This window comes from Oryx dammah, unplaced genomic scaffold (genome assembly GCF_014754425.2).
Source record: "Oryx dammah isolate SB20612 unplaced genomic scaffold, SCBI_Odam_1.1 HiC_scaffold_28, whole genome shotgun sequence".
Taxonomy (NCBI): Eukaryota; Metazoa; Chordata; class Mammalia; order Artiodactyla; family Bovidae; genus Oryx; species Oryx dammah.
Genome location: NW_024070212.1, coordinates 113,181,621 through 113,206,756, shown reverse-complemented (window position 1 = coordinate 113,206,756; position 25,136 = coordinate 113,181,621). Strand labels below are relative to the sequence as shown.

Below are 25,136 nucleotides of genomic sequence, written 5' to 3'. Positions count from 1 at the left end.
ACTAGTGTGTAGGGGGGAGGGCTCGATTAGTGACAGTGAATTAGTGGCGATGAAAAAGCAACCCCTTAACATCATTAAATGTCCCTCCCCAGTGGGATTTCTAAGATTTTAAAACTTAGCATAACGAAATCTGACACAGGGCCTTCCCTGGCGGTGCGGTGGTTAAGAACCCACCTGCCAATGCAGGGGACACAGGTCTGACCCCTGGTCGGGGAAGACCCCACACGCCACCAAGCAACTAAGCCTGTGCGCCAAGAGTTACTGAGCCCACGCTCTAGACACCACGCACCACAGCTACCAAAGCCCGTGTGCCCTAGAGTAACCCATGATCTGAAACCAAAGAGAAACCAGCGCCTCCATGTGGAGCCTGCCCACCGCAAACAGAGAAAGCCCGTGAGGAGTGACAAAGACCCCCCACAGCCAAAAAAAAAAAAATTATACATACTTTTAAAAAGCCAAATAAAAGTATATATATAATATAAACAAGCTCTTCCGTAGGCTCACCTTTTCCCACCCTCCATTTCAGATGGAATTCCAGCAACATCACCAGGGGCTGGGGTTACCGTGCATCCTCACCGGCTAAGAGCTGCCCTGGGTTTCAGAAAGCCTTTTTTTAAAAGATATTTTACTATTTATATTCATTTATTTACTTGGCTGTGCCGGGTCTCAGCTGCAGCACGTGGGATCTAGTTCCCTGATCAGGGATCGAACCTGCACCCACCCCCCCAACTCCCGCACTGGGAGTGCAGAGTCTTAGCCACTGGACCACCAGGGAGGACCTCCTCAAGAAGCTTTTCCTTTCTTCCTCAAATGAAAGGCAGGCTCCGTGAAGAGGGACACACAGAAGTCCTCAGGCCATCCTCAGGGCACTTTCAGGAGCAAGTCCTGCACTGCCTGGTGAGGGGAATAAAGACTCCTTTCTTGAGGGAATAAAAAGAAAATTTACCAGGAGACCAAGTGAAGAGGGGACATCATAGTTTTCTGGGGACTTAAATTAGGCAATTTGTTAGGTGCTAGGAAAACAATGTCTTGCTAAAAAAAAAATAAATACAAAATCCAAATCTTTATAATCTTAAATAAATCCCGTGATTCACCTCGGAGGATTATCTCTGATTACCTGCACTATTTCAAACACTGCAGAATTCAGCAAGGACTGAAGACCTAGTCAAGGCTATGGTTTTTCCTGTGCTCATTTATGGATGTGAGAGTTGGACTGTGAAGAAGGCGGAGCGCCGAAGAATTGATGCTTTTGAACTGTGGTGTTGGAGAAGACTCTTGAGAGTCTCTTGGACTACAAGGAGATTCAATCAGTCCATTCTGAAGGAGATCAGCCCTGGGTGTTCTCTGGAGGGAATGATGCTAAAGCTGAAACTCCATTACTTTGGCCACCTCATGCGAAGAGTTGACTCACTGGAAAAGACTCTGATGCTGGGAGGGATTGGGGGCAGGAGGAGAAGGGGACGACCAAGGATGAGATGGCTGGATGGCATCACTGACTCGATGGATGTGAGTCTGAGTGAACTCTGGGAGTTGGGGATGGACAGGGAGGCCTGGCGTGCTGCGATTCATGGGGTCGCAAAGAGTCGGACACGACTGAGCGACTGAACTGAACTGAACTGAAGACCACCCTGGCATGCTTGGAGCCTTATTTCTGTCCTTCAGCCTTGGCCCCAGCTGGGTTTATCATCCCCCTGTCAGACACCAGGCAGGGACTGAACTGGCTCCACACATCACACGTACACACGTCGGGGCCGCCCAGATGCCAGTCTGGGCAGAGGTAAGGCGCACGTTTCTTTAAGCGGCCTGAGCATGTGCCGACGCATTTCTAAGCATCGCCGCATTCTCTCGCTCACTCATCCCCTGTCGGCAGCAGGACGGGGGCAGCTGCTATTATGGCTCCCTTGGTTTGGACATGAACTCTGACCACAGAGGTGAGGGCATTCGTCAGCTGATGGAAAGTGACGGGACCAGCCACCCTGCCCTCTCCACTCCTGCCGTTAGCACCGTGGGCTGCTGAGTTCAGACCTGGAAATGACCACCACGGTCAAGCCTACCAGTGTCCCTGCCATGGCTCAGCCCAAAGCCTTCAGTCCCAAAGTACCAGCTCCTTCTCTCCTGGCACAAATCCCCAGCCCAAGAGAGGTGGGTCATCCAGGATCCTGGCAGCCATTCAGGTCTGATTTTTCTCCTGAGGAGTGGTGGCCAATCGGTACTGGTATTTCATATTCACACAGTGAAAGAAATGACAAGCACCCTTCTAACAGGAACAGATTCAAATGTGCCCCCTAAAATCTACTGCACGTGGACCTAGAGGAAGGGGTTTCTGTTTGCTGAATCTTGAGTACCCTGAGAATGTCCTAAATGCTGAGAGTCCTTGAGAGAGGGGAGATTGTGATGAGGAATTTATGGAAGCACATCTCAAGGCTACTAAAAAATTCCAGGAAGAGGTGGTCAGGGCGGTTGCGAGTGGAGAAGGTCACATCTCCTGATGGAGGTTCAGCGAGGCCCAATGAGGCCACCCTTCCAGGAACGGCCTCCCTGAACTGTGCAGGGAACCCAAAGTATGTGTCTACATTTCCAGATCTCCTGATGAGTCAAGAGAAAAAGAAAAACTGGAGCTTTAGGGACAGCTCCTTATTTTAGAATGTTGGAAATGGATTATACACCATCTGCATGTAATTCAGGCCAAACCCAACACATGGGCAGGTCAGAGGCAGGCGCCTCTGTGTTTGTGACCTCGTGCCAAGAGTTAGTAGGAGGCAGTATCGGAGTCTGGACTAAGGCACTGGACTCACAGCGGGCCACGTGGGACCTCCATCCTATCACCCAGACAATGGCCATCCACGGCCTGTCACTTCCCGGAAGGGGAGTCCTGGATCAATGCCCACAGCTCTAGATGTCAGAGTCCACTTGTGCACCTATACATGTGAGCCTTTAGAAAAGGTCGGCCACGACACCATGAGAAGCCAGCACACTCGGGGGTCTCTCCATAAACACTAAAGAGAGCCCCATCCTGAAAAACATGATGGGAGGCGAGCTCTTTGATGAACTACGGTAGGAAGCTAGGGCTTTGGCGGCAGCAAGCAGGACGAACTTGTGTAATCAGAGGTTCAATTGGACTTCAAATGAGGAGACTCAGGCAACAGCTTCAGTGGACTCAAGACGTGTTTCCTGTTGCTGCTGCTTCTTTTTTTCCCCTTAAATTAATTCTGAACACTGATTTTTTAAAGAGTAATTTGTATCAAGTGGGAATCACAGAATAGCAGAATCTCAAGAGGCTCTGAAAGTTGAACCATTCAGTCCCGAATCTGCTAGATGAGCTTTTGTGCAGGATCCCTGCCTGGGCCCACCCTGCTTGAGCATCCCTGGGGACAGCGAGCATCTAGATCCCTAGAGCTGCCTGAGCAGGAGTCCACGGCTGAGCAGAGATGGCGCAGAGGGGCGGGGGTTGGGGGGGTTGGTCTGTAAGTCTGGAGCGGAGGCTGTCCCAGCATACCCTGACTTCCAGGGACCAAGGCTAGTTGCTACCAAGGTCCAGTAAGATATCACACAGCTACATAGCGAAGCCTGGTCTTAGCCCCCAACTCCTTTGGAAGCAAAAGGTTCCAGTGCTCTGATGTGCTGTGTCTCTCCTCTGAACACAGTAGGATCCTGCCAAAGTGCCAAAGGGGGAGAACCCAGCCTCCTTTTAGGACAAACTTCTACCAGTGAGCCACGATGCTCAAACATGCCAGGAGGCCCTTCACTGCATGTGGCTGAGCCCCTAGATTGCATCCCTCTGTGGTTCTGCCTTCCCAAATTCACACACTTTCTACTCTAAGCGCCAAGGAAACGGAAAACCCTATAAATAGTTCATTTTAAACTTTTGAAGGACGTGAAGCCGTGATCCCACCAGCTAGAAGATGACAGAGGCCGGAAGGCGTTCTGCCGGAGACACGCGGGCAGGCAGCCCCCCTTGGCGAGGTAGACGGTCCTGCTGATCCTAAGTTCCTTTGATCCTGTGTGACCCAGGGCAAAACCGCACGGCGGAATGTCAAAATGTATCCTCAGTCTATCTTTCAGATGCCACTTTTGTACATGTAAAAACAATTTCCTGCTTCAAACTGTTTCTCACTGACCATCTACCCCAGTGTAGACGTCAATTACGGTTAATGTTTTATTTGACTCCTGTATGGCTTATGCCTGTTTTAAAAAAATTTTACTTTGAAACAATATTGGGCTCATTGTGAGCCAGATGCTGCTTTAAGAGCCTCACAAGTTAAGAATTACCTCCCTCCACCCCCGAAAGCTTATTACCACCTGCTGGTAATTACTCTGATTATCCCCATTTTACAGATGAGTCCACTGAGGCACAGAGAGGGTATGTAGCTTACCCAAGGCACACAGCCAGCTTGGTAGCTGATCTCAAGATAACTCCAATTTGCACCAGGCTTCGTGTTATTCCTGCCCCTGTGTAAATTATCCCACACTGACTGGGGGATGCCTGAGATTCAATTTACCCAGAAGCAGCTAAAGTGATGCCCCCTACATTGGGTTTAAATCGAAAGAAATTCTGACAGCTTCTGCTTTGGGGAGCTCTGACCAAGAAGCCACGCTGTGCTCTGTCCATAGTCCTGAGACACAGAATTATGAAAAATAATGACAGTTTCCCCCCCTCCCAAATCATTCAGTTTTGGGCTTTCCTGGTGGCTCAGATGGTAAGGAATTTGCCTGCGATGTAGGAGAGCTGGGTTTGGTCCCTGGGTTGGAGAAGATCCCCTGGGGGAGGAAATGGCTACCCACTCTGGTATCCTTGCCTGGAGAATTCCATGGATACAAGAGCCTGGTGGGCTACAGTCCATGGGGTCACAAAGAGTCAGACATGACTGAGCGACTAACAGACACAAGTTTTGGAGGAGAGTACTAGCACATGAAGAAGTGGAGCTGCTCAGTTGTGTCCGACTCTTTGGGACCCCATGGGCTGTAGCCCACCAGGCTCCTCCGTCCACGGAATTTTCCAGGCAAGAGTACTGGAGTAGGTAGCCATTTCCTTCTCCAGGAGATCTTCCCAACCCAGGGATCGAACCCACGTCTCCCACATTGCGGGCAGGCGCTTTACTGTCTGAGCTACCAGGGAAGCCCTGCGCACAAAGAGATTAGAAAACAGAAGTAGCATTTGGCACTTCAGTAACAAAAGTCAAAACCACGTAGCACTGGCTTGGAATCAGGCAGCAGACGGAGGCTGGTGGGACGAAGCAGCTGGAAGGACCATGAGGAAGATGCTCCCTGAGGGTGGAGAAAGGGGGCTGACTTGTGCACTGGCTAGATGGGCAGTTAGCAGACCTGCTCCCTGTGGGAAGGTGCAGCATAGCCAGGGCGCCCAGTGAACCCCTGGATGGACCTGGCTGAGAGCAGAATGCCAGGCACACTGCCTACTCAGCTGAGTCTGAAAGGAGGGAGAGGGACTCAAGGTAGTTTTCAAGCAGACTTAGAAAGAATATTTCAAAACCTTGCTGGACCAGACCATGAGAAAAACGGTATCTCAGTCCCAGCTTCTTCTCCAGCAGAAACCTCTGAGAATCAGAACCGGCCTCAGATCAAAGACCGAATCCAGAGAATGCTAAGAGTGAAAAGTGAAATTGTTAATTGCTAATTCGTGTCCTACTATTTGTGACCCCATGGACTGTAGCCCACCAGGTTCCTCTGTCCATGGAATTCTCCAGGCGAGAATACTGGAGTGGGTTGCCATGCCCTTCTCCCGTGGATCTTCTGACCCAGGGATTGGACTGGGGTCTCCTGCATCACAGGTAGACTGTTTACCATCTGAGCCACCAGGGAAGCCCTGAATGCCAGATGTGATTTCAAAATATAGATACCACCAGGGTGTGCCATTCAGACCCCCTTCTTGAGAACTCAGAAAGATTTAAGGTAGGCCCTTCATGTTAGAGAAGATCTGTGGATTAGAGACAGGGATGTGTAGATTGGCCTTTGTCTAATGGATGGAATTTGTAATTTGATACAAAAGATACCCATGAGGCTTTTTTTTTTTTTTTTTTTTAAAGAATTACACCACTTTGGACTAAAAAGCACAGAGAAGGTTCAAAATGAAAAGAGTTTCTGGGCTTTCAACCCAAGTATGGCAGGAAGCAGGCTGAGGAAGCTACGTAGCTATGAACACAGGCTACTTGTTATGGAGGAGGAAGGTCGACTCAGACAGAGAGACCAGGACCAGGGAGGATGCCCCCGGGAGCATAACATCCCCTTGCCCAGAGCAGAGCAGACTGGGTGCCCGGCTGGGCTCAGGACTGCTGGGGACCAGAAACAGCTTCAGGCGTCCCGTCCCTCTCCTACTCTTGGGGATAAGGGATCAGCTGTGGTCCTCCCGTCCCCGAGTCAGTGTTGTGTGAGTGTGCATGGGTGTGACATGACGTCTCTCTCGAGCGCCCGGGCCTCAGAGGGAAGGATTCTATCCCAGGAGCCCCATCTGCATGCACGCCTGACCTGGATGACGATCTTGGATGCAAGCCTGATGCCACATGGAACGAGAGTCTGTGCATCAGGGTGAGGGTGTTTTGCAGGTGCGAGGGAAGACTGAAGTAGTCAGTCTCCAAAGATAACCCTCAAAAACCCAGCTGATTGTGTCGTCCCAGGACCCCAGACTCAATTTAACCAATAGAATGTGCCAGAAGTGATGCTATTACTCTGGCCAAAGCCTGAAGGAGGCCTAGCAAGCTCCTGTTTTTATGCCCTTGAGAGCCCTAGCATCCTTAAAAGAAATTGGACCATATTGCTAGGGAGACAGTGAGGAGGCAGAGACCCCGAAACCACACAGGGGAGAAAGTGGGTCTCATCTATGGGGCAATCGCCACTGACCAGTGGGCATCAACCCCCTGCCACAGGAGCCACGTCTACTGGGACACCAGATTCGAGTAAGGGAATCAGCATGGACACCCCAGCCCTAGAAGGCATATTGTGGGCAGAGATGAGCTGTCTCCAACATCCATGCTCTAGATTCCTGACGCACAGAGTCATGAGCAATAAGAAAATGGCTACTGCTTTAAACCGCTCTGATGTGAGTTAATCCCTGGCAGTAGATAACCATTGCAGCACAAGAGCCAGGAGCAGTAGTCTGTACTCAAAACCGGATGCAAGGCCACCTACCTGTCAATCATTTCACCCTCCAGACCAACTGCAAAGCTTTAACATCTTTGGCCTGTCTGCACAGCAAGAAATGTATGGGCTTTGTCCCATTTCAAATATTCCTCTTCTCTTACTTGGAAATGGCAAATGCTGATCTAATTGTTACCATTTTGTTCTTTGATGCCCCAGAAAGGCCGATTTTTTTTTTCAAATGATCTACAACCAAAATCTCAGACTCCAGGCAGGCATTACTTGCTTTCTTGGCTCAAGGACCGTTTTCTACTGTGGAGCAAAGAGTAGAATTATCTTTTCGGCTGCAATCTCTTTATTAGCCGTGTGTAGTCTCTGCCTGGCCCCAAGAGGTCATTGAAAGCCAAAAGCAATGTTAAGTGTACAAGCTTTAAATAACTTACAAAGTTAATGTAATGAATGTAAGTGGCGTCTGAAATCCATCACTCAGTGCCCGTTGCAGCCCCAAGCTGTGATAAAACACCACTCATAAATTTATATTAAAACCCTGCTCGATAGCAATTATTTACCAACAAAGATTTACTGACTGCGTTCGAGGCTGGGGGTCTTAAGCAGGCAAATCAGTCTTTGTTTTGAGTCGCGGGGACCGGTGGCCTTGGCGCCCGCCAGCCCAGAGAGCATCACGACACCAGGAGAACATTTAACGGCCAGAGTCCGACGAGGCAAGGGAGGACCAGCCCGCCGCAGGCTGAGCCACGGAAAGATCAGACCATCAACAGACACATCCACGAAGCGCTGATCTTCGCTCAGAGGCAGCATTTCTCATCTGCTTTAACAGCCACTGGAGGCCACACACGCATTTGACTGAAAGCAAAGAGAGTCCGCGTGTGATTCAGCAGTCATATAAAGTGAATTATCCTGCTGCACCAGAGGGGGTGCGACAGCTCCCTAATTATCAAGTTTAAAAAGATGGTAGTTTTTCCAGGGTTTGAATCCATCCATACAAGTTCAAAAATGTTTCATATTGCTGCTTCTAAAAAAAGAAGTGCCGTTCGCATCCTTCTTCAGTTCTGTAAGGGACACCTGTTAAGGGTGCCTCAGTGTCATGACAATTCCCGTTCTTAGTACTTTTGAGTAGATTCTCCTGATAGCAGTTCAAGGTTTCTATGAATTTCTAAAACATCACAGAGGAAAGCTGGCATCTTTACAAGAGTCAAAGAGTATGATCGCCGATCACTTAAGTCTCACATTTTCACTCAGTACATTTACTCTCATCAAGATCCTCCCCATAAAATGTATTAACCTTATCTACTTGTGCCTTAGACAGCAGGAGATCAAACCAATCAATCCTGAAGGAAACCACAGAAAGGACTGACGCTGAAGCTGAAGCTCCAATACTTTGGCCACCTGATGTGCAGAGCTGACTCACTGGAAAAGACCCTGATGCTGGGGAAGATTGAAGGCAGGAGGTGAAGGGGATGACAGAGGATGAGATGCTTGGATGGCATTAGCAACTCAATGGACATGGGTCTGAGCAAGCTCCGGGAGATGGTGAAGGACAGGGAAGCCTGGCATGCTGCAGTCCACGGGGCTGCCAACAGTTGGACATGACTGAGAGACTGAACAACTACTACCTGTACTTGGCTGACTTAAAAATAAACTAGAAAAACGCGTTTGGTTGAGAGATACGTTTCATTATTAGAAACTGGGGAAGCAGAGGGATCAAATGATCATATAAGGGACAGGGACATTCTTCTGCCTGGTCAGGGGCTCCTGCAGAAGCCCCCCCCCAATCTGGTGTCACTCTCTGCTCGTCTCCCCAGTAGCCTGCTTTTCCAGAACAGAACTTCACTCTCCATCCATCCTGCTCCTGCTCTCTTATTATGCCAAGCTGTCCCTTGCAGGTAACAAATACACTCTTTAGAGGAACATGCCTGGACCCAAAGGAGTGGAAATTCATGCACGGAAGTATCTGTTGCAGGGGTGGCGTCTGCACCCTTCTCTGCTCGCATCCCCCCATCACTTACACACTGGACTGAGCTGACGCTGCAAACTTCCCGTCAGGAGAGTTGGATGTAAAAACCTGAGCCTTGGGCTCATTCCTTTTCAACAGGAATCTCAAGGCCAGTGGACCCTACAGAGACTGTTCACGCTGGGATTCCCACAGGACTGGGGCTGGCAAAGTCTGTCCTGTGAGCCAAATCTACCTTCTGCCTCTTTTCTGTAAATAAGGTTTCATCAGAACGTGGTCATGTCCGTCCTTACATGTGGCTGCTTTACATGGCACGATATGGCTCAGGAGTTGCAGGAAAGATGATGTGACTTGCAAAGCCTAAAACACGCACTCTCTGGCCCTGGAACCACACAGAAGCCATCAGCAGCCACTGACTTAATTTAAAATTGGCACAGCCTGCTTTTCCCCACTTAGTTCCCATTTTGCATCCTCCCCTTACTCCTTGCCCTTCCTGGAGAAGACCCCGTTACACTTACGGAAACTGGGCTCTGGGCTTCCATAACCTCTACTGAAACGAGCATCACCTGGTCCCTTAGACAGTGGTTGTTCTGGGCTGAATTACAGCCTCCCTGATTTTGATGCTGAAATCCTAAGCCCAGTACCTCAAACGTGACTGCTCTGGGTGACAGGGCCTTTAAGGAGCCTGTGGTTAATGAGGCCTTTAGGATGGGCTCTAACCTCGTGTGACTGGTGCCCTTACGGGAGGAGATTCAGACACAGACACACACAGAGTGAAACTGGTGTGAAGACACGGGGAGAAAATGGCCAGACACAAACCAGGGAGAGAGGCCTCGGAAGGAAGGCATCACCTTGACCTCGGACTTCCAGGCTTCAGGACTGTGAGAAAATGAATGACTCTTTTTAAGCTCCCTAGTCCATGGGGCTGGAACCAAGCAGGACCCATCGGCGCCTCCCCAGGACGATGTTCCATGCACTGCCCCCAACCACATGTCCTCTGCCTGCCCACGGTCGGTAGAAAAACCTTAATAAAAGTTTTAAATACATTTAATCAGAGAAGGGAAAAACAATGCAGAAAGAAAACAATCAAGCAAGACAAAATCTCAAATACTTTGGCCATTAAACAAAGTCAAGGAGCGTCAGCTCCTCCTCAGGGGTCACAGGTAACAGCATTCTGCACTACGTCCTCTCAGCGGTTTGGTGGATACTAAAACTCCCACTGGGTGGGAGAAGTTAACTGGACGCTGCCCACAAGCATGGAGACCACAGACCGGTTGCAGCCAGAAGGCTAATGATGCTGAGTCCCGATTACCTCATTACCAACCAATCAGAAGACTGTCCACGGGCCGATCACACACCCCACAACCCTCCTCCTAGACCCTGACTTTAAAAGCCTGTCCCTGAAGGCCATCAGTGAATTTGGGTCTTCTGAGCACTAGCTACCTGGACTCCTTGCTTGGCACCTGCAGGAAACCCTACTTTCCTTCACCACAACCCTGCGTCCACAGAATAGCTTTACTGTGGCCAAGCGGACCCAAGTTTGGTTCTGCAGCAGCACAGCAGCCTTGAAAGAATGGTGCAGTGGTGGGCAGACAGGTTGTGAGCTGCTGTAGCGAAGAGAAATGGTCTAGTCCTCCAGCACCCAGCACAGCAGGCGCACAGCCTGGATTCACCATGCACGCCCTGCAGGTCTCCACGACAGATGGCATCTTCAGCTCTCAAATCCCAGCTCACTGGAGGCTCACTTTTTACTCCCAACAGGCTGTGTTCCCTGGGTGTCTATGAGGCACCTCAGATCCGGCATACCCCAACAGACTGGGAATGGTGGGGAACCAGGTCTCTCTGAGTTTGCGCAGGCTAGCCCTACATAATCACCCCAATTTACAGATGTTCCTACTTATAAACAGCTCCCAAACCCCAGAATGTCTCCATATATCCAAGCAATCCATCAAAAACCCCGAAACCAAAAATAAAAAGGCGGGGAAGGTGTAAAACCCCACCACTCAATTAAAACGCCATCCAATCCAATCAAGATGAGTGACCCACACATGAGAGGTTTAACAAGGAAAAAACAAGTGTGACAAAAATGATAAGACTACATACACTGTGGATCAAAACAGCCTATGGCTCTAGGAGTAGAAAATACTCTTAAGTAAAAGAAGAAAATCAGTAACAACCATTCATTGTATGCAAGAAAATAACTTCAATTAACTGGCTTCCCCAGATCCACCTCAAATGCAAAAAGATTCTAGCAAACTCAGACACGGTGAGGCTTGGATGTCAGTGTTGGTAAAGAGGTGGACTGACTTGACCAGGAGCTGCGAGCTTTGCCCCAACTCCTCCATTTTAACTTTACACCCAGTTTAGAGTGTTTCCATAGAAACAGCAGGAAGCCCATCCTAACTGAGCTCATTTTTTGGAATAGTGATATCTGCCTCCAAGACCCCATCCAGAGGCTCTATTAAACCACAAACGGGGGAAGCTCCGCTCCAGCCTGCGGAGGGAGGTGGGGGAGGGGGCCAAGGGACCAGGCGAGGATTGGGGATCTCTAACCAGCTTCCCCACCCCCACCCCCCCGTGATGCCCTCCCCTTTCTGGTGAGTAATATTTCTGTCATCCTGCCAGGTTGCAGGGTACAAAGGGTTCCACTTTAATTGAGCTGTCAGCATCTCCGGCAACCCTATAAAGCCCCGATTATGCACGGCGGGGTTAGTGACACACTTGTTATTGTGGACGCCCTATTTGCGGAGCCCAAGCCTGCACCACGCGCGGGTCAGCTCACCCGCACGACCTTCCCGTCATTAGCTGCGCCGATTCCTACCTCACCGCTGAGAAAATCACACGCTGCGGCTTCAAAGCGCCGGCCGGGACTGGATTCGACCAGGAGCTAATCACCCACAAATCCAGCTCAAATGGCAATAATTGGCTAAACTGCTCCCCTCTCCAGAGCGCAGCAGTAATTTGGGATAATAAAGAAAAGAATTATTCAGCCAACTGCCCCGGAATGGATGCCTTGTGACCGACACACTTCACATTTTAATAATGATGGACACAGAATCCAATTTAATTCCATGTTAACTGAATAACAAGATGGAGAACAATGATAGAGAAGGGAAAAAAGTTTGTTGGGTTTTTTTCAACCCCCTTTTTTAAAAACCACGTTGACCTGAGGAATGCTGAAGATATGTGTACTTCAGGTGAATTATGGCTGAATTATGGCTGAATATGAAGTCCCAGCAAGAACCAAATGAATTCTTTTAACAGGGGCAGGAAAAAAATAACAACAATGAGCCTATTATATATTGGAATAATTTAAAACAAGAACCAAAACCAACTCTCACATTGAAATAAAAGAAAGGAAGAAAAAACCTATTCCTGCCAGGATGCACAGACCCTTCTTGATTTTTCCAGTTAACGTTCTCTCTTGATCGGCCTGTTTTCCTTCCCTCTCACTCGGCCTCCGTCTGGCACCAGGGTTTCGGCAGCTGTGATGAGAGCTTCAGCCAGGGGACGCCTCTGCGGCTGCCCCTCTCAACACTGACCACTGTCCGGGGCCCCGAGGGTGCGTGACCGAGCAGGACCACTCCATCACCCCGAGGGTGTGTGACCGAGCAGGACCGCTCCATCCTGGGCTGGTCCCACCCTCCATCCTGGGCTGGTCCCACCCAGACCACCCCTGGAGGCGAGAACCACAAACAAAACCACAGGCTGGAGATGGACTCCGCTAGCTCTGAGTAGGTGAGGTTTTTTTTTTTTTTTTTTTCTTTTCACTAAAGAAAATCACTGAATTCAGTCTCCCGACTTGGAAGCCAGGACACCCCAGTGTCCAGACCGGTGACAAGAGGCCAGGGGTAGAGGAACCCCTCCTTGCGACAGATGGTGGGCACTGCCGAAAATACTACGGTGACAGACGTGGCAAGGGGAATTCTGTACAAGAAATAAAAAAACCTGTGGCTGCCTCTTTATTCAAGCAAGTGATCCCTAAACCCAGTCACCAGCACTGATACTATACCCCCCAGGGCAACTGTTTGTTGGTGTGCATGCGATTGGGGTGTGAGGGGGGCATGGAAATCGAGTGTGAGACATCAGGTGAGCTATGAGTAGATTTCATATTTACATTAACTCTGTATAGCCAAAGCTATGGTTTTTCCAGTAGTCATGTATGGATGTGAGAGTTGGACGAGAAAGAAGGAAAAGTGCTGAAGAATTGATGCTTTCCAATTGGGGTGCTGGAGAAGACTCTTGAGAGCTCCTTGGACTGCAAGGAGATTAAACCAGTCAGTCCTAAAGGAAATCAACCCTGAATATTCACTGGAAGGACTGATATTGAAGCTGAAGCTCCAGTACTTCGGCCACCTGATGTGAAGAGTCGAATCACTGGAAAAGACCTTCAGGCTGGGAAAGATGAAGGCAAGAAGAGAAGGGGGTGAAAGCGGAGGAGATGGTTGGATGACATCACTGACTCCATGCACATGAATCTGAGTAAACTCCAGGAGACAGTGAAGGGCAGAGGAGCCTGGCATGCTGCAGCCTGTGGGGTCTCAGAGAGTCGGACACGACTTAGTGGCTGAACAAGCATGTATTCGTCTTCTGCAGGGAGGTGTGTCTTTTCTCTCCAGACAAATACTTCTCAATGTCTTTTCCCTGGGACACACTCTGTTCTTGCTTCTGTCCTACCCGTCTACCGGTTGCTTGCCAGATGCTGCCCCTGCCCAGAGCTGGTTTCTCTCCAAGCCTTGCCCTAGAAGACCTCACCCACAGCTGTGGACAGCTCTCTCCAGGGTCCCTGGGAGACCCTATTCAGGCCAGAGCTCCTCATCACACCTACACCAGGCTTCCTCCAGCAGCGCTGCCAAACTGGTGAGGGCTGTTGCCAAGCAAGGCAACCCCCCCTCTGCAGAGCCTCAGCGCCTCCCAGGCCCAGAAGACACCCCTCCTCACGCTGCCTCCTCCCCCTCCTCAGCTTAAGTACCCTCAGCTCTGGACCTGCTTTGCCCAGTAGGGCCACCATGAGCCCCAAGTGACAAGCCAGGACCCCGCCTGTGGTCAGTTCTGAGATGGGCTGTAGGTGTGAACCACATTCCAGGTTCGGAGAGCTCAGCAATAAAAGAGGATGACTCTATATAGGTTATCTGGGACAGGCTTGGTCAAACAAAACGTATTCTTACGTTTAACTTCACTTTTTAAAAAACTCTTCCTAATGTGAATACCAAAAGCAGGATGTGATTACATAGCTCACGTTCTATCTGATGGTGCTGCCGGCCCAGACCACATCTGATCCTCCCCGATGGGCTCTAGCTTCACCAGGGGAGGGACCATTTTTCTCTGCTCATTGCTGTTTCCTATAACCTGGCACACAACAAACGTTCAAGAAATGCTTGTTGAACAAGTGAACATATAATTGTACGATATCACCATCACCATGGACAGTAAAACGTTTCATGGAGATTAAATAATTGAATAAGGTCAATAATTGAATATGACCAGTGAGGAGTGAACCCCAGACCTGCATTCACCTGTTGGCAGGGCTCTGATCCCATCATGGTAACTGTGTGCCTGCTCTGCACTGCGAACTTGATTAGAAATGTTGTTGCTGTTCAGTGGCTCAATCGTGTCCAGCTCTTTGCGACCCCATGGACTGCAGCATGCAGGCCTCCCTGTCCGTCACCAACTCCCGGAGCTTGCTCAACCTCACGTCCATGGAGTCGGTGATGCCATCTAACCATCTCATCCTCTGTCGTCCCCTTCTCCCCCTGCCTTCAATCTTTCCCAGCATCAGGGTCTTTTCCAATGAGTCAGCTCTTCACATCAGGTGGCCAAAGTATTGGAGCTTCAGCTTCAGCTCTTCCTACAAATATTCAGGTTGATTTCCTTTAGGATTGACTAGTTGATCTCTGTGTTGTCCAAGGGACTCTCCAGAGTCTTTTCCGGCCCCACAGTTCGAAAGCATCAATTCTTCAGCGCTCAGCCTTCGTTATGGTGCAACTCTCACATCTGTATTTGAACACTGGAAAAACCATAGCTTTGACTATACGGGCTGACTAGAAATGGCAGGCTCATAAAGGATCCCGTCAGACAGCAACTCAGTACATACAACCTTGCTGTACAGACCATAAGTGTAAACTGCTACTTTGGATACAGGGATGTATAGAGAGAAACACCCCTCATGGCCTGCCCCTCTGCATTCTCTAACTCAGTAATTAAGATGTGGGCACAGGCAGAGGAAGGTAATTCGAACATGGACACAAGTTTCTATCGGAGAAATCAAAGGAGGGAGGGATTTCTCACTTGGTTCTTAGTTAAGAAAAGAAGAAAGCTTGTGAAAATAGCCACGTTTCGATTTTGAGCCAAGACTTGAACCAGGGGCAGCACCAATGTGGTGGGTGGGCTCCCACTGTGCTGCCCTCTACAGCAGCTGTAGGGGGCGAGCCTCCGGCTCTGTACGTGGTGCTCCAGGCAGCCTCCACTGTGGGTGAGAACCAGCACAGAATGGGAATCCATGGCTAGCCAGTCCCTGGTACTGCTGAGTCCTGGTCTCCAGAAACATTCCACGGGCAATCTTTTTATGAGCAGCACAAATATTTCCTTCCACGACTATCTACAATCCCAATGATGATGGTGATGATTAGAAACCGTTCAGTTCAGTTGCTCAGTCGTGTCCGACTCTTTGTGACCCCATGAATTGCAGCATGCCAGGCCTCCCTGTCCATCACCAACTCCCAGAGTTCACTCAAACTCTTGTCCATTGAGTCGGTGATAACATCCAGCCATCTCATCCTCTGTCGTCCCCTTTTCCTCCTGCCCCCAATCCCTCCCAGCATCAGAGTCTTTTCCAATGAGTCAACTCTTCGCATGAGGTGGCCAAAGTACTGGAGTTTCAGCTTTAGCATCATTCCTTCCAAAGAACACCCAGGGCTGATCTTTAGAATGGCCTGGTTGGATCTCGTTGCAGTCCAAGGGACTCTCCAGAGTCTTTTCCAACACCACAGTTTAAAAGCATCAATTCTTCGGCGCTCAGCCTTCTTCATAGTCCAACTCTCACATCCATACATGACCACAGGAAAAACCATAGCCTTGACTAGACGGACCTTAGTTGGCAAAGTAATGTCTCTGCTTTTGCATATGCTATCTACGTTGGTCATAACTTTCCTTCCAAGCAGTAAGTGTCTTTTAATTTCATGGCTGCAGTCACCACCTGCAGTGACTCTGGAGCCCCCCAAAATAAAGTCTGAGACTGTTTCCACTGTTTCCCCATCTATTTCCCATTAAGTGATGGGACCAGATGCCATGATCTTCATTTTCTGAATGTTGAGCTTTAAGCCAACTCTTTTACTCTCCTCTTTCACTTTCATCAAGAGGCTTTTGAGTTCCTCTTCACTTTCTGCCATAAGGGTGGTGTCATCTGCATGTCTGAGGTTATTGATATTTCCCCCGGAAATCTTGATTCCAGCTTGTGCTTCTTCCAGCCCAGTGTTTCTCATGATGTACTCTGCATATAAGTTAAATAAGCAGGGTGACAATATACAGCCTTGATGTACTCCTTTTCCCATTTGGAACCAGTCTGTTGTTCCATGTCCAGTTCTAACTGTTGCTTCCTGACCTGCATATAGATTTCTCAAGAGGCAGGTTAGGTGGTCTGGTATTACCTTCTCTTTCAGAATTTTCCACAGTTTATTGTGATCCACACAGTCAAAGGCTTTGGCATAGTCAATAAAGCAGAAATAGATGTTTTTTCTGGAACTCTCTTGCTTTTTCCATCATCCAGTGGATGTTGGCAATTTGATCTCTGGTTCCTCTGCCTTTTCTAAAACCAGCTTGAACATCTGGAAGTTCACGGTTCATGTATTGCTGAAGCCTGGCTTAGAGAATTTTGAGCATTACTTTACTAGTGTGTGAGATGAGTAGAAACTGTAACTAGTATTATTTAATTTCTTGGAAGGGCTTCCCTTGTGGCTTGGTTGGTAAAGAATCTGCCTGCAAGGCAGGACACCTGGGTTCTATTCCTGGGTTGGGAAGATCCGCTGGAGAAGGGCTAAGCTACCCACTCCAGTATTCTTGGGCTTCCCTGGTGGCTGAGCCGGTAAAGAATCCACCTGCAATGTGCGTGACCTGGGTTTGATCCCTGGGTTGGGAAGATTCCCTGGAGAAGGGAAAGGTTACCCACTCCAGTACTCTGGCCTGGAGAATTTCCTGGACTATATAGTCCATGGGGCCACAGAGTTGGACATGACTGAGTGACTTTCACTTTCACTATTCTTGCCGGGAGGGTCCCATGGACAGAGGAACCTGGTGGGTTACAGACCATGGGGTCACAAGAGTTGGACATGACTGAGTGACTTTCACTTTCACTTAGTGACTAAACAACAACAATTTCTTGGACACTGAACAATATTGTGAACTGAATAGTAAAAGAGAGAGACAGAGGCAGACAGACCGTGTTTCTGGAAAAACAAAACAAATCTAGTCATTGCCATGTCCTAGGGCTGGGTGTGCACTCAACATTATCACTGAACGCCCGGGACAGTAGGGTCCCTCATGGCCTACATAAGCTTGTGGTGAGGTTTCATTTCAGATGGTCAATTGCCCCGGTGCTCCTTATAAGGTGCTTGGTTGAAGGGGGCACCCCTGCTCTCAGTCTTTGTCTAAACGAGTGAGTTCAAGAAAAGATACCCAGGACCCCCCAGACCCCCTGGGGACAAGGTGCGAGGTGGTTCTCCTTCTCCCAAATGGTCCTGTGGTCTCACATCTAAGATGTCAGGTGTGACTGTTCTACAGATTCCAGTGTCTTCCCATCAGTTTCAGCTGAGCAAAGGTCAAGTTGCTGAAAACTGTGATCAAATGGATACATGTGCTTACAAATGTGAATCCGCATACAGAAGGTCAAGGGTCATCCCTAGGATCACTCCCTTGGTGAGCAGGAACCGGCGTGCCCACCAGGGTCACCAGTGGCTCTTTTCACAGACAGCAGTCAGTTCATCTGTCTGAAGGTACCCAGAATCAAGGAGAGGGAAGAGAGTGCCCAGCTTGCGCACCCCAAAATGGCAAGCAGGGGCTACTCTGCCAAGTACACAGTGCATAGGAGTGCCAGAGGTGATGGTGGGGTGACTTGCATATGCTTCTTTTTCACCAAGCATCCTCTCCCGATGTCTCCTCTGCCCCAACTTAGTGGGTATAACAGAGACGGAGAGATGTGTGCTCTAAATATGGAGTAAAATCAGTGACGATCACCACACCTTACTAATACAGAAATTCTGGATAACATTCTCAGCAGCTGTCAAAAAAAAATGTGCTTCAGGAAACATCCACATAAAAAATAAGACTGTACCTGGGACTTCCCTGGGAGTCCAGCAGTTAAGAATCCCCTTGCAATGCAGGGGATTCGGGTTCGATCCCTTGTCGGGGAACTAAGATCCCACAGGTTGCAGAGCAACTAAGCCCGAGCACCACAACCACAGAGTCATGAGCCGCAAAGATCCCGCACGACACAACTAAGATCCAACCAGTCAACAAACAGACAGATTAAAAAAAAAAAAATGCTTGTTGAACTAATGACAAGAACACTGAGACCAAGTGCTTGAATGATGTATCCTATCAAAAAAGACTATACCTTGTTTCACTCCATAGGTCTCAAATATCAAAATTTAAGGTACAAAGGAGGACGAAGTGATGTTCAAGCAATCCTCTGAGGCATCACATTAGGAAAAAAATGACTCCAAGGGTTTCACTCTAGCAGTTGATTGTTAATCAGGACAATTTAATGATGAAACACTGCAAATATTGTGTCAGCAAGTTAAAAATGGTCTTGTTGTTTCAATACAAGAATCACTTAGTCTATACTATATACAAAGTATTGTATTTCATGCCCCATTTACTGTAACATATTAGTGGGTTCAATCATCAAGTAACAACTGTTTCTTTGCTGGGCTCAGATATTGGGGAGGGGGAGCCTACAGTGGGAAGAGCCCACTGGAGCTCAGAGGGCTGTACACACGTACAGAGATTTGGTCCTGTTCCTTTATGAGCCCTTCATTTTTTTTTTTTTAATAATAAATGATGATATTTTATTTATTTATTTTTTTATATAATATTCTTTTTTTTTGCATTTATTTATTTTTTATTTTACTTTACAATTCTGTATTGGTTTTGCCATACATTGACATGAGCCCTTCAATATTAAACAATTGCACATTTAGATTTTAGCTTATTAATGCTTTTTAAAAAAATGCCAACTAACTGAAACACTATTTGACATGTTGCTCTTCATTTAATTATTTAAGATTACTCAGAGAGAAGACTGGAGAGCAGAGCCTTCTTGCAATGATCTGACTGATTCACTTCACTATTACAATGTCAGAAATATTTATTTGAAAAAAATAGGCTGCAACAATTCTCTGCAAAGCAAAAAGCTATACAATCTTTAATTATAAATTGCTTGCAATCTCTGGTCACTTCTTATGTTAAAAAAAAAAACCCAAAGTTGAGACTAAGACAGGATGTTTCCTGGGTTGGCTTCTCTTTGGTTTAATACTATCCTAGATACTGTTCGTACCTATCTATGATGTGAAAGTAGAAGGTAGGGTGAGACAGTGGTGACTAGAAATCTAAGTGGTTGGAAAAGGCTCATTCGTATACTGAATCCATAAACTGCCCCTTGAGAAAACAAGAGAACAGTAACTCATGATTTCAGGTTGGTTACGGGGTTTGTAGGAAATGGCGGGTGCTCACGTAACGACTCCCCACAGAACAGAGTACCGTATTCTCCTTTTTGCCTCGACTGCCAGGATGCTCAGAGATAAATTTTTCCAAGTAGGTTTTCTGATAAATGTCTTTTCCTTTGGTGCTTTTTATTGTTTTCACAAGTGTCTGGGTTTCTTTCCGTGTAAAATCGAGTTGAAAGAAGGAAAAGAAGAAAAACAACGGAGAGGAAGGTTTAGCCTCAAACTAAGGGCCTAAGAAAGCAGTTAAGGGATTGTTTTGGGAGGGGCAGGAGCCGTGTGGCTGTTGATCTCAGCCTGACTCCCCTTGAGGGACACTCATAGCGCCCACACAGCCCTTGCTGCGGGGTGGATGCAGAGGTCCCCAGCAGGACCCGAGCTGCCCTGGATCCCAAGCTGTTTGTCACTTCTTGCTGCGGAAAGAGGCTCGGAGCCCGGGCTGAGGCATTTCGGTCTTTGAACTGTGAATGGTGCTGTGAGGGCACAGAGCTGATCTCCAGACAATAGTTCAGAACTTGCTCAGCAAAGCTTTTTTTCTTCTTCTTCCTTCAAAGGTTGAAATTTGTTCTACAGATAAAAGTAATGCCTTCAGGGAAAATAACTCCAAGGCATTCCTGGCGAATTCAAGTCCCTCTGAGCATCAAGCTACTATTGTTCCCAGGTATAGTCAGCTGGAAATGATAAGTTAGAAAGGGAAAGCCAGAACTTAAAAAACAAAACAAACAAACAAACAAACAAAAACTGCTGGGGGGGGGGCGAGTGGCGGGGATGAGGAAGTTGAAGGCCTGATGCCACTTGGCCATTTGTCTGAAAGCTGGCAGGCATGAGCACACACACTTATGGAGATGAAACAGGCTCTCGTGCTGCTTAAAGGGAAGGGACAAAATAAAGAGATGCTCGTAGATTTTAGGAAGCTGACTCTAGCATGGCAAGTAACAGCCATCTCTCCCTAAGGACACCAGAACGGTTCTCTGGCCTCGGCAAATATTTCCTCCCATCTAAATTCTTTGAAAACTTCTCATGGGTGGAGAGGGAGTTAATAAAAGAAACAATATGTATAAGAAAATGCAAGGTGCCCAGAGTAGGGGCTGATGGAATCTGATGCTGGCTTTAATTTTAATGAAGAAAGTTGCCAGTAGCAACAAAACTGTCAGCAGCCGCTGAGGACCATTAATAAAGACGGGGACGACATTAGTGCCGGGCATCAGTACAAAAGGTTCCCCTCGCTTCATGCTGTGCTAAATTGGCTGCCCAATTTTTCTTAAGTGTCCATTCTATTTAGAAGACAATTTATTAATTTTTGCCATTTATTGTCAGTTGACAGGCCATCATTTTGTAGCCCGAATTTTAGATGAAAACTAATTGAAAAGACTGGCAGTATTTATGAGGGGTATTATTTGTCAATTACAGCAGCAAAGATTCCTTGCTACCATCGATGTTGATGCCCCAGCTCTTTGGGGGTGAGGACTGGTATGGCTGGCATTAAAATATGAGGGAGTCTCTCTCAGCTCATCAGCTCATCAATTTCACAGGCATAGAGGGAAGCCACCTTCACATTATAGGGACCTTTCATGGTAGACGGATACGTTATAACTTCTGACAAAGGGGACGTATACAGCAAGTAAGGAGTACAGATCACAGTGCGCACAAAATATAATTCACAGCGAAATAATTCATATTCATTACTTTTTATCATCTCTGGATGAGAGTCATCCTAACTACTTAAGCCATCTGCCTTCTTAATTTTATACAGTTTAAAAATAATTCCCTCTAAATTGATACATTTTCAACAAATTCAAGTAGATATATATGTTCTGCCTGTCAGTTTTCCAACTTGAAGGTTCAGTGTCTTTTAAAAAAAAACCAAAACACTAAGCCCTTATCTTTTAGAAGGAGAAATGATCTTAATCAGTAAAAAGTCCTCCAGAATCTTGCAGCTAAGAAGTTTGATAAATATATTTCCCTAAAGATGTTGTGTTTATATGCTACAGTGTTATTTTTTCATGTTTTAACTAATGTTTCCAAAACCTTGGATAAAATGTGATGGAGTCGTGAATATTAATTTATCAACTAAAGAAAAATTAAATGATTTATAATGTTACGTGCCCAGCCTCAGTTTCCTTTCTGTAGTTACGGTGATGGTGGAATTTGAAGACTGCTATAGCGTCAGAATTGTGTTCCATTTGAATTTATACAAAGTTGAAGGTTTTCACAATTAAGATAACCATTTCCCCCAAATGGCAATACTAAACTAAATGATGTACAATCATGGCGTCTTGTCAATTACCCAGTCCTCTGCCAGAAAAAAAACAAAAATTCCCTGAGATCACCAAGGCAGCCTTGTGGGAAGCAGCCATGCTCACCTAGAACATTCAAACACTGAAAACAAAACACACGGCACAGATCGAAAGGGATATTTTAGGATGAACTTCAGTAGACCTCTGGGTCCTTCAGTGCTTTCTTCGTACCCAGTCAACTCGCAAGAGACTTTCACATTGAATTCTTGGAAATCAGTTACAGGAATATAAAGAACGTGCTTCTATTAGTCTTTCCTTACCAGCAACTGACCGTGTATTTGCTTGACAGCAAATACAAAGCTGGCCTGCTAGCTCAGAGGGGCTCCTCTGTCACACACGCAGGGGACACACGTGAAGAGAAGAACCACATGGGTGTGGCAAGCAAGCCATGTTTTCATGGGCATCCACTTTTGCAGTTTCTATTTTAAAAGTTATGGCCGCAACCAGGGTGGTATGCTCTCAATGGACATGTTTTGAGAAGCCCAGAAGGGTCAGGGACAGGAGAGGGGAGGGACCTCAAGGAAGATGACCATGAGTATCAACCCAGGGACAAGTCTAGCCTCTCCCCCGAGCTATGGACTGCTGGGGTGGAACGCGGGTGGGCTCCAACATGCAAGTCCACATGGAACGCGTGTTCCCACACAAACAACTCTGGGACCAGTAACTAGGGTGGGATTAGGTTGCACATCTACGCGTGTCTACAGCAGTGTCCTTGAACACCGGACTACACCATCCGGACTCCACCACAGGAAGCAAGTGGCGCAGACACCACCCAGCACAAGCTGACCCCTTATTGACAAGAGGTCTTTGGGCTTCAGCCTCAAGCAGCCAGTGCTGTCTGCAGTAGCTTTTCTTCTGGCTTTACTGAGAAATAACTGACACGCATCACTGCATAGGTTTAAGGCATATAGCACTATGGTTAATTTACAAATGCTGTGAAATGATTCCCACAAAAGGTTCAGCTAACATTCCTCTTCTCATAAACATACAGTAAAAAGAAAAGGAAGAGGAAAAGAGAGAAAGGGACAGGAAGCTTTTCTTTGTGATGAGCACTCTCAGGACGCACTCTCTTAACAACTTGCCTACACAGCACAGAGCAGTGCTGCCTACAGCCATCACACTGTCCGTCTCATCACTGGTACTCAAGCAATTGGAGGAACATTGTTTTGCAGTGAGGTGTTGGTTCCTGCTGCACGACAGCTCAAATCAGTCACATATATGCCCCCTTCCTCTTGAGCCTCCCTCCCCTGCTAAGCCCTGCCCACCCCTCCAGGTCACCACACAGCGCCGGGTGGGGCTCCCGTGTTACCCAGCAGCTTCCCATTAGCTGTCTGTTTCACACTCGGTAGTATGTTCATGGCAATGCTACTTTCTCAGTTCGTCCCACCCTCTCTTTCCCTAGCTCTGCTCACAAGTCCATTCTCCATGTCTCTCTCCGTTCCTTCCTTGCAAATAGGTTCACAAGTACTATTTTAAGAGCTAATCAATGAATTTAGTCAAGTCACTAGATACAAAATTAATACAAAGAAATCCCTTGCATTCCTATACACTAACAATGCAAAATCAGAAAGAGAAATTAAGGAAGTAATCTCATTCACCATTGCAACAAAAAGAATAAAATACCCAGCCATAAACCTACCTAAAGAGATAAAAGACCTGTATGCAGAAAACTATGAGATACTGATGAAAGAAATCAAAGATGACACATATGGAGAGATATATCATGTTCTTGGATTGGAAGAAGCAATATTGTGAAAATGACTGTACTACTAAATGCAATCTATAGATTCAATGCAATCCCTACCAAGTTACCAGTGGCATTTTTCACAGAACTAGAACAATTTTTTTTTTAAACAATTTGTATGGAAACACAAAAGAGTCTGATATAAGGCAATCTTGAGAAAGAAAATTGGAACTGGAGGAATCAACCTTCCCGACTGCAGACTATATCACAAAGTTACAGTCATCAAGACACTATGGTACTGGCACTTACTTATCTTCTTAATGTATTAACTGGAAGTTTGTACCTTTTGACCACCTTCCTCCAACTCCTCATCCCCCTTTCTCTGAAAACCACAAATCTGATTTCCTTTTGTGGGAGTCTGGTTTTTTTGTTTTGTTTCTTTAGACTCCACATATAAGAGAAGTGCTGAAATTTAATGGCAACCTTGGCAGGGACATTTATTGGTGGTTCTCCTGCATTAGTCCCCATTTTCATTTTAGCCTGTGTACACAGGGCCAACACGTGTCCTGGGTCAAGGTCACTGCCTTGTCAGTGCACACTATGTCCCCAAACCACGCGGGCAGGGTCAGAATTGGACAGGAAGGTGTCCATGTGAGCACCATCTGGGGGCCTTCTGTCTACACTACTGCTGGCTTAGACATGGAGATGACAGGAAGTCCCGGGTTTCAGCACACAGAGCAGAACACACAGAGCCTGAACTCAAAGAGGGCAGGGCCAGGAGATGCCTCCCAGTGCCACATTTTGGGGCTGTCCCTGTCTCCTTGCTGGCGCCAGGTGAGGTGCACTTTCTCACATGCAGCCCCCAGACCATTCTAGGTGAGCCACCAAGGACGGGGACAAACCTCAGGGAAGGAGCCACAGCCCCAGGGATGCTAGATTAATATGCACATTAGAAATATTGTCAGTGCTTCCGAGACAAGACTGGCCTTCCGGGAATGCAGCAGCCTCTGTGCCTCCAGAGATATCCCCTGCTCTCCCCCACCAAGGGAAGGAAGCCCATGTCTCTGCAGCACGATCAAGGACACCTCCTCCCTTCCTAGTTGGGTGTCTAGTTCTTCAGGCACCAATAGGCCTCCTGGTTTCCCAGCATCATGTAGTCAAGAGAGAGAGGTCTGAGTCAACGTGTATGGACAGCAGCCAGGTGGCTCAGTGGTAAAGAAATCCACCTGTCAATGCCAAGGACTCAGGTTTGATCCCTGGGTCGGGAAGATCCCCCCGAGAAGGAAATGACAACCTACTAGAGAATTCCATGGATAGAGGAGCCTGGCAGGCTACAGTCCATGGGCTCGCAAAAAGTTGGGACACAATTTGGCGACTGA

General features: G+C 47.5%; 1 protein-coding gene across 4 annotated transcripts in view; it reads right to left on the bottom strand.

Annotated features, from left to right (window-relative positions):
• Positions 1–25,136, bottom strand: part of AGAP1 (ArfGAP with GTPase domain, ankyrin repeat and PH domain 1) — a 576,216-nt gene that overhangs the window by 211,998 nt on the left and 339,082 nt on the right. The gene's annotated exons all lie outside the window — the stretch shown is intronic.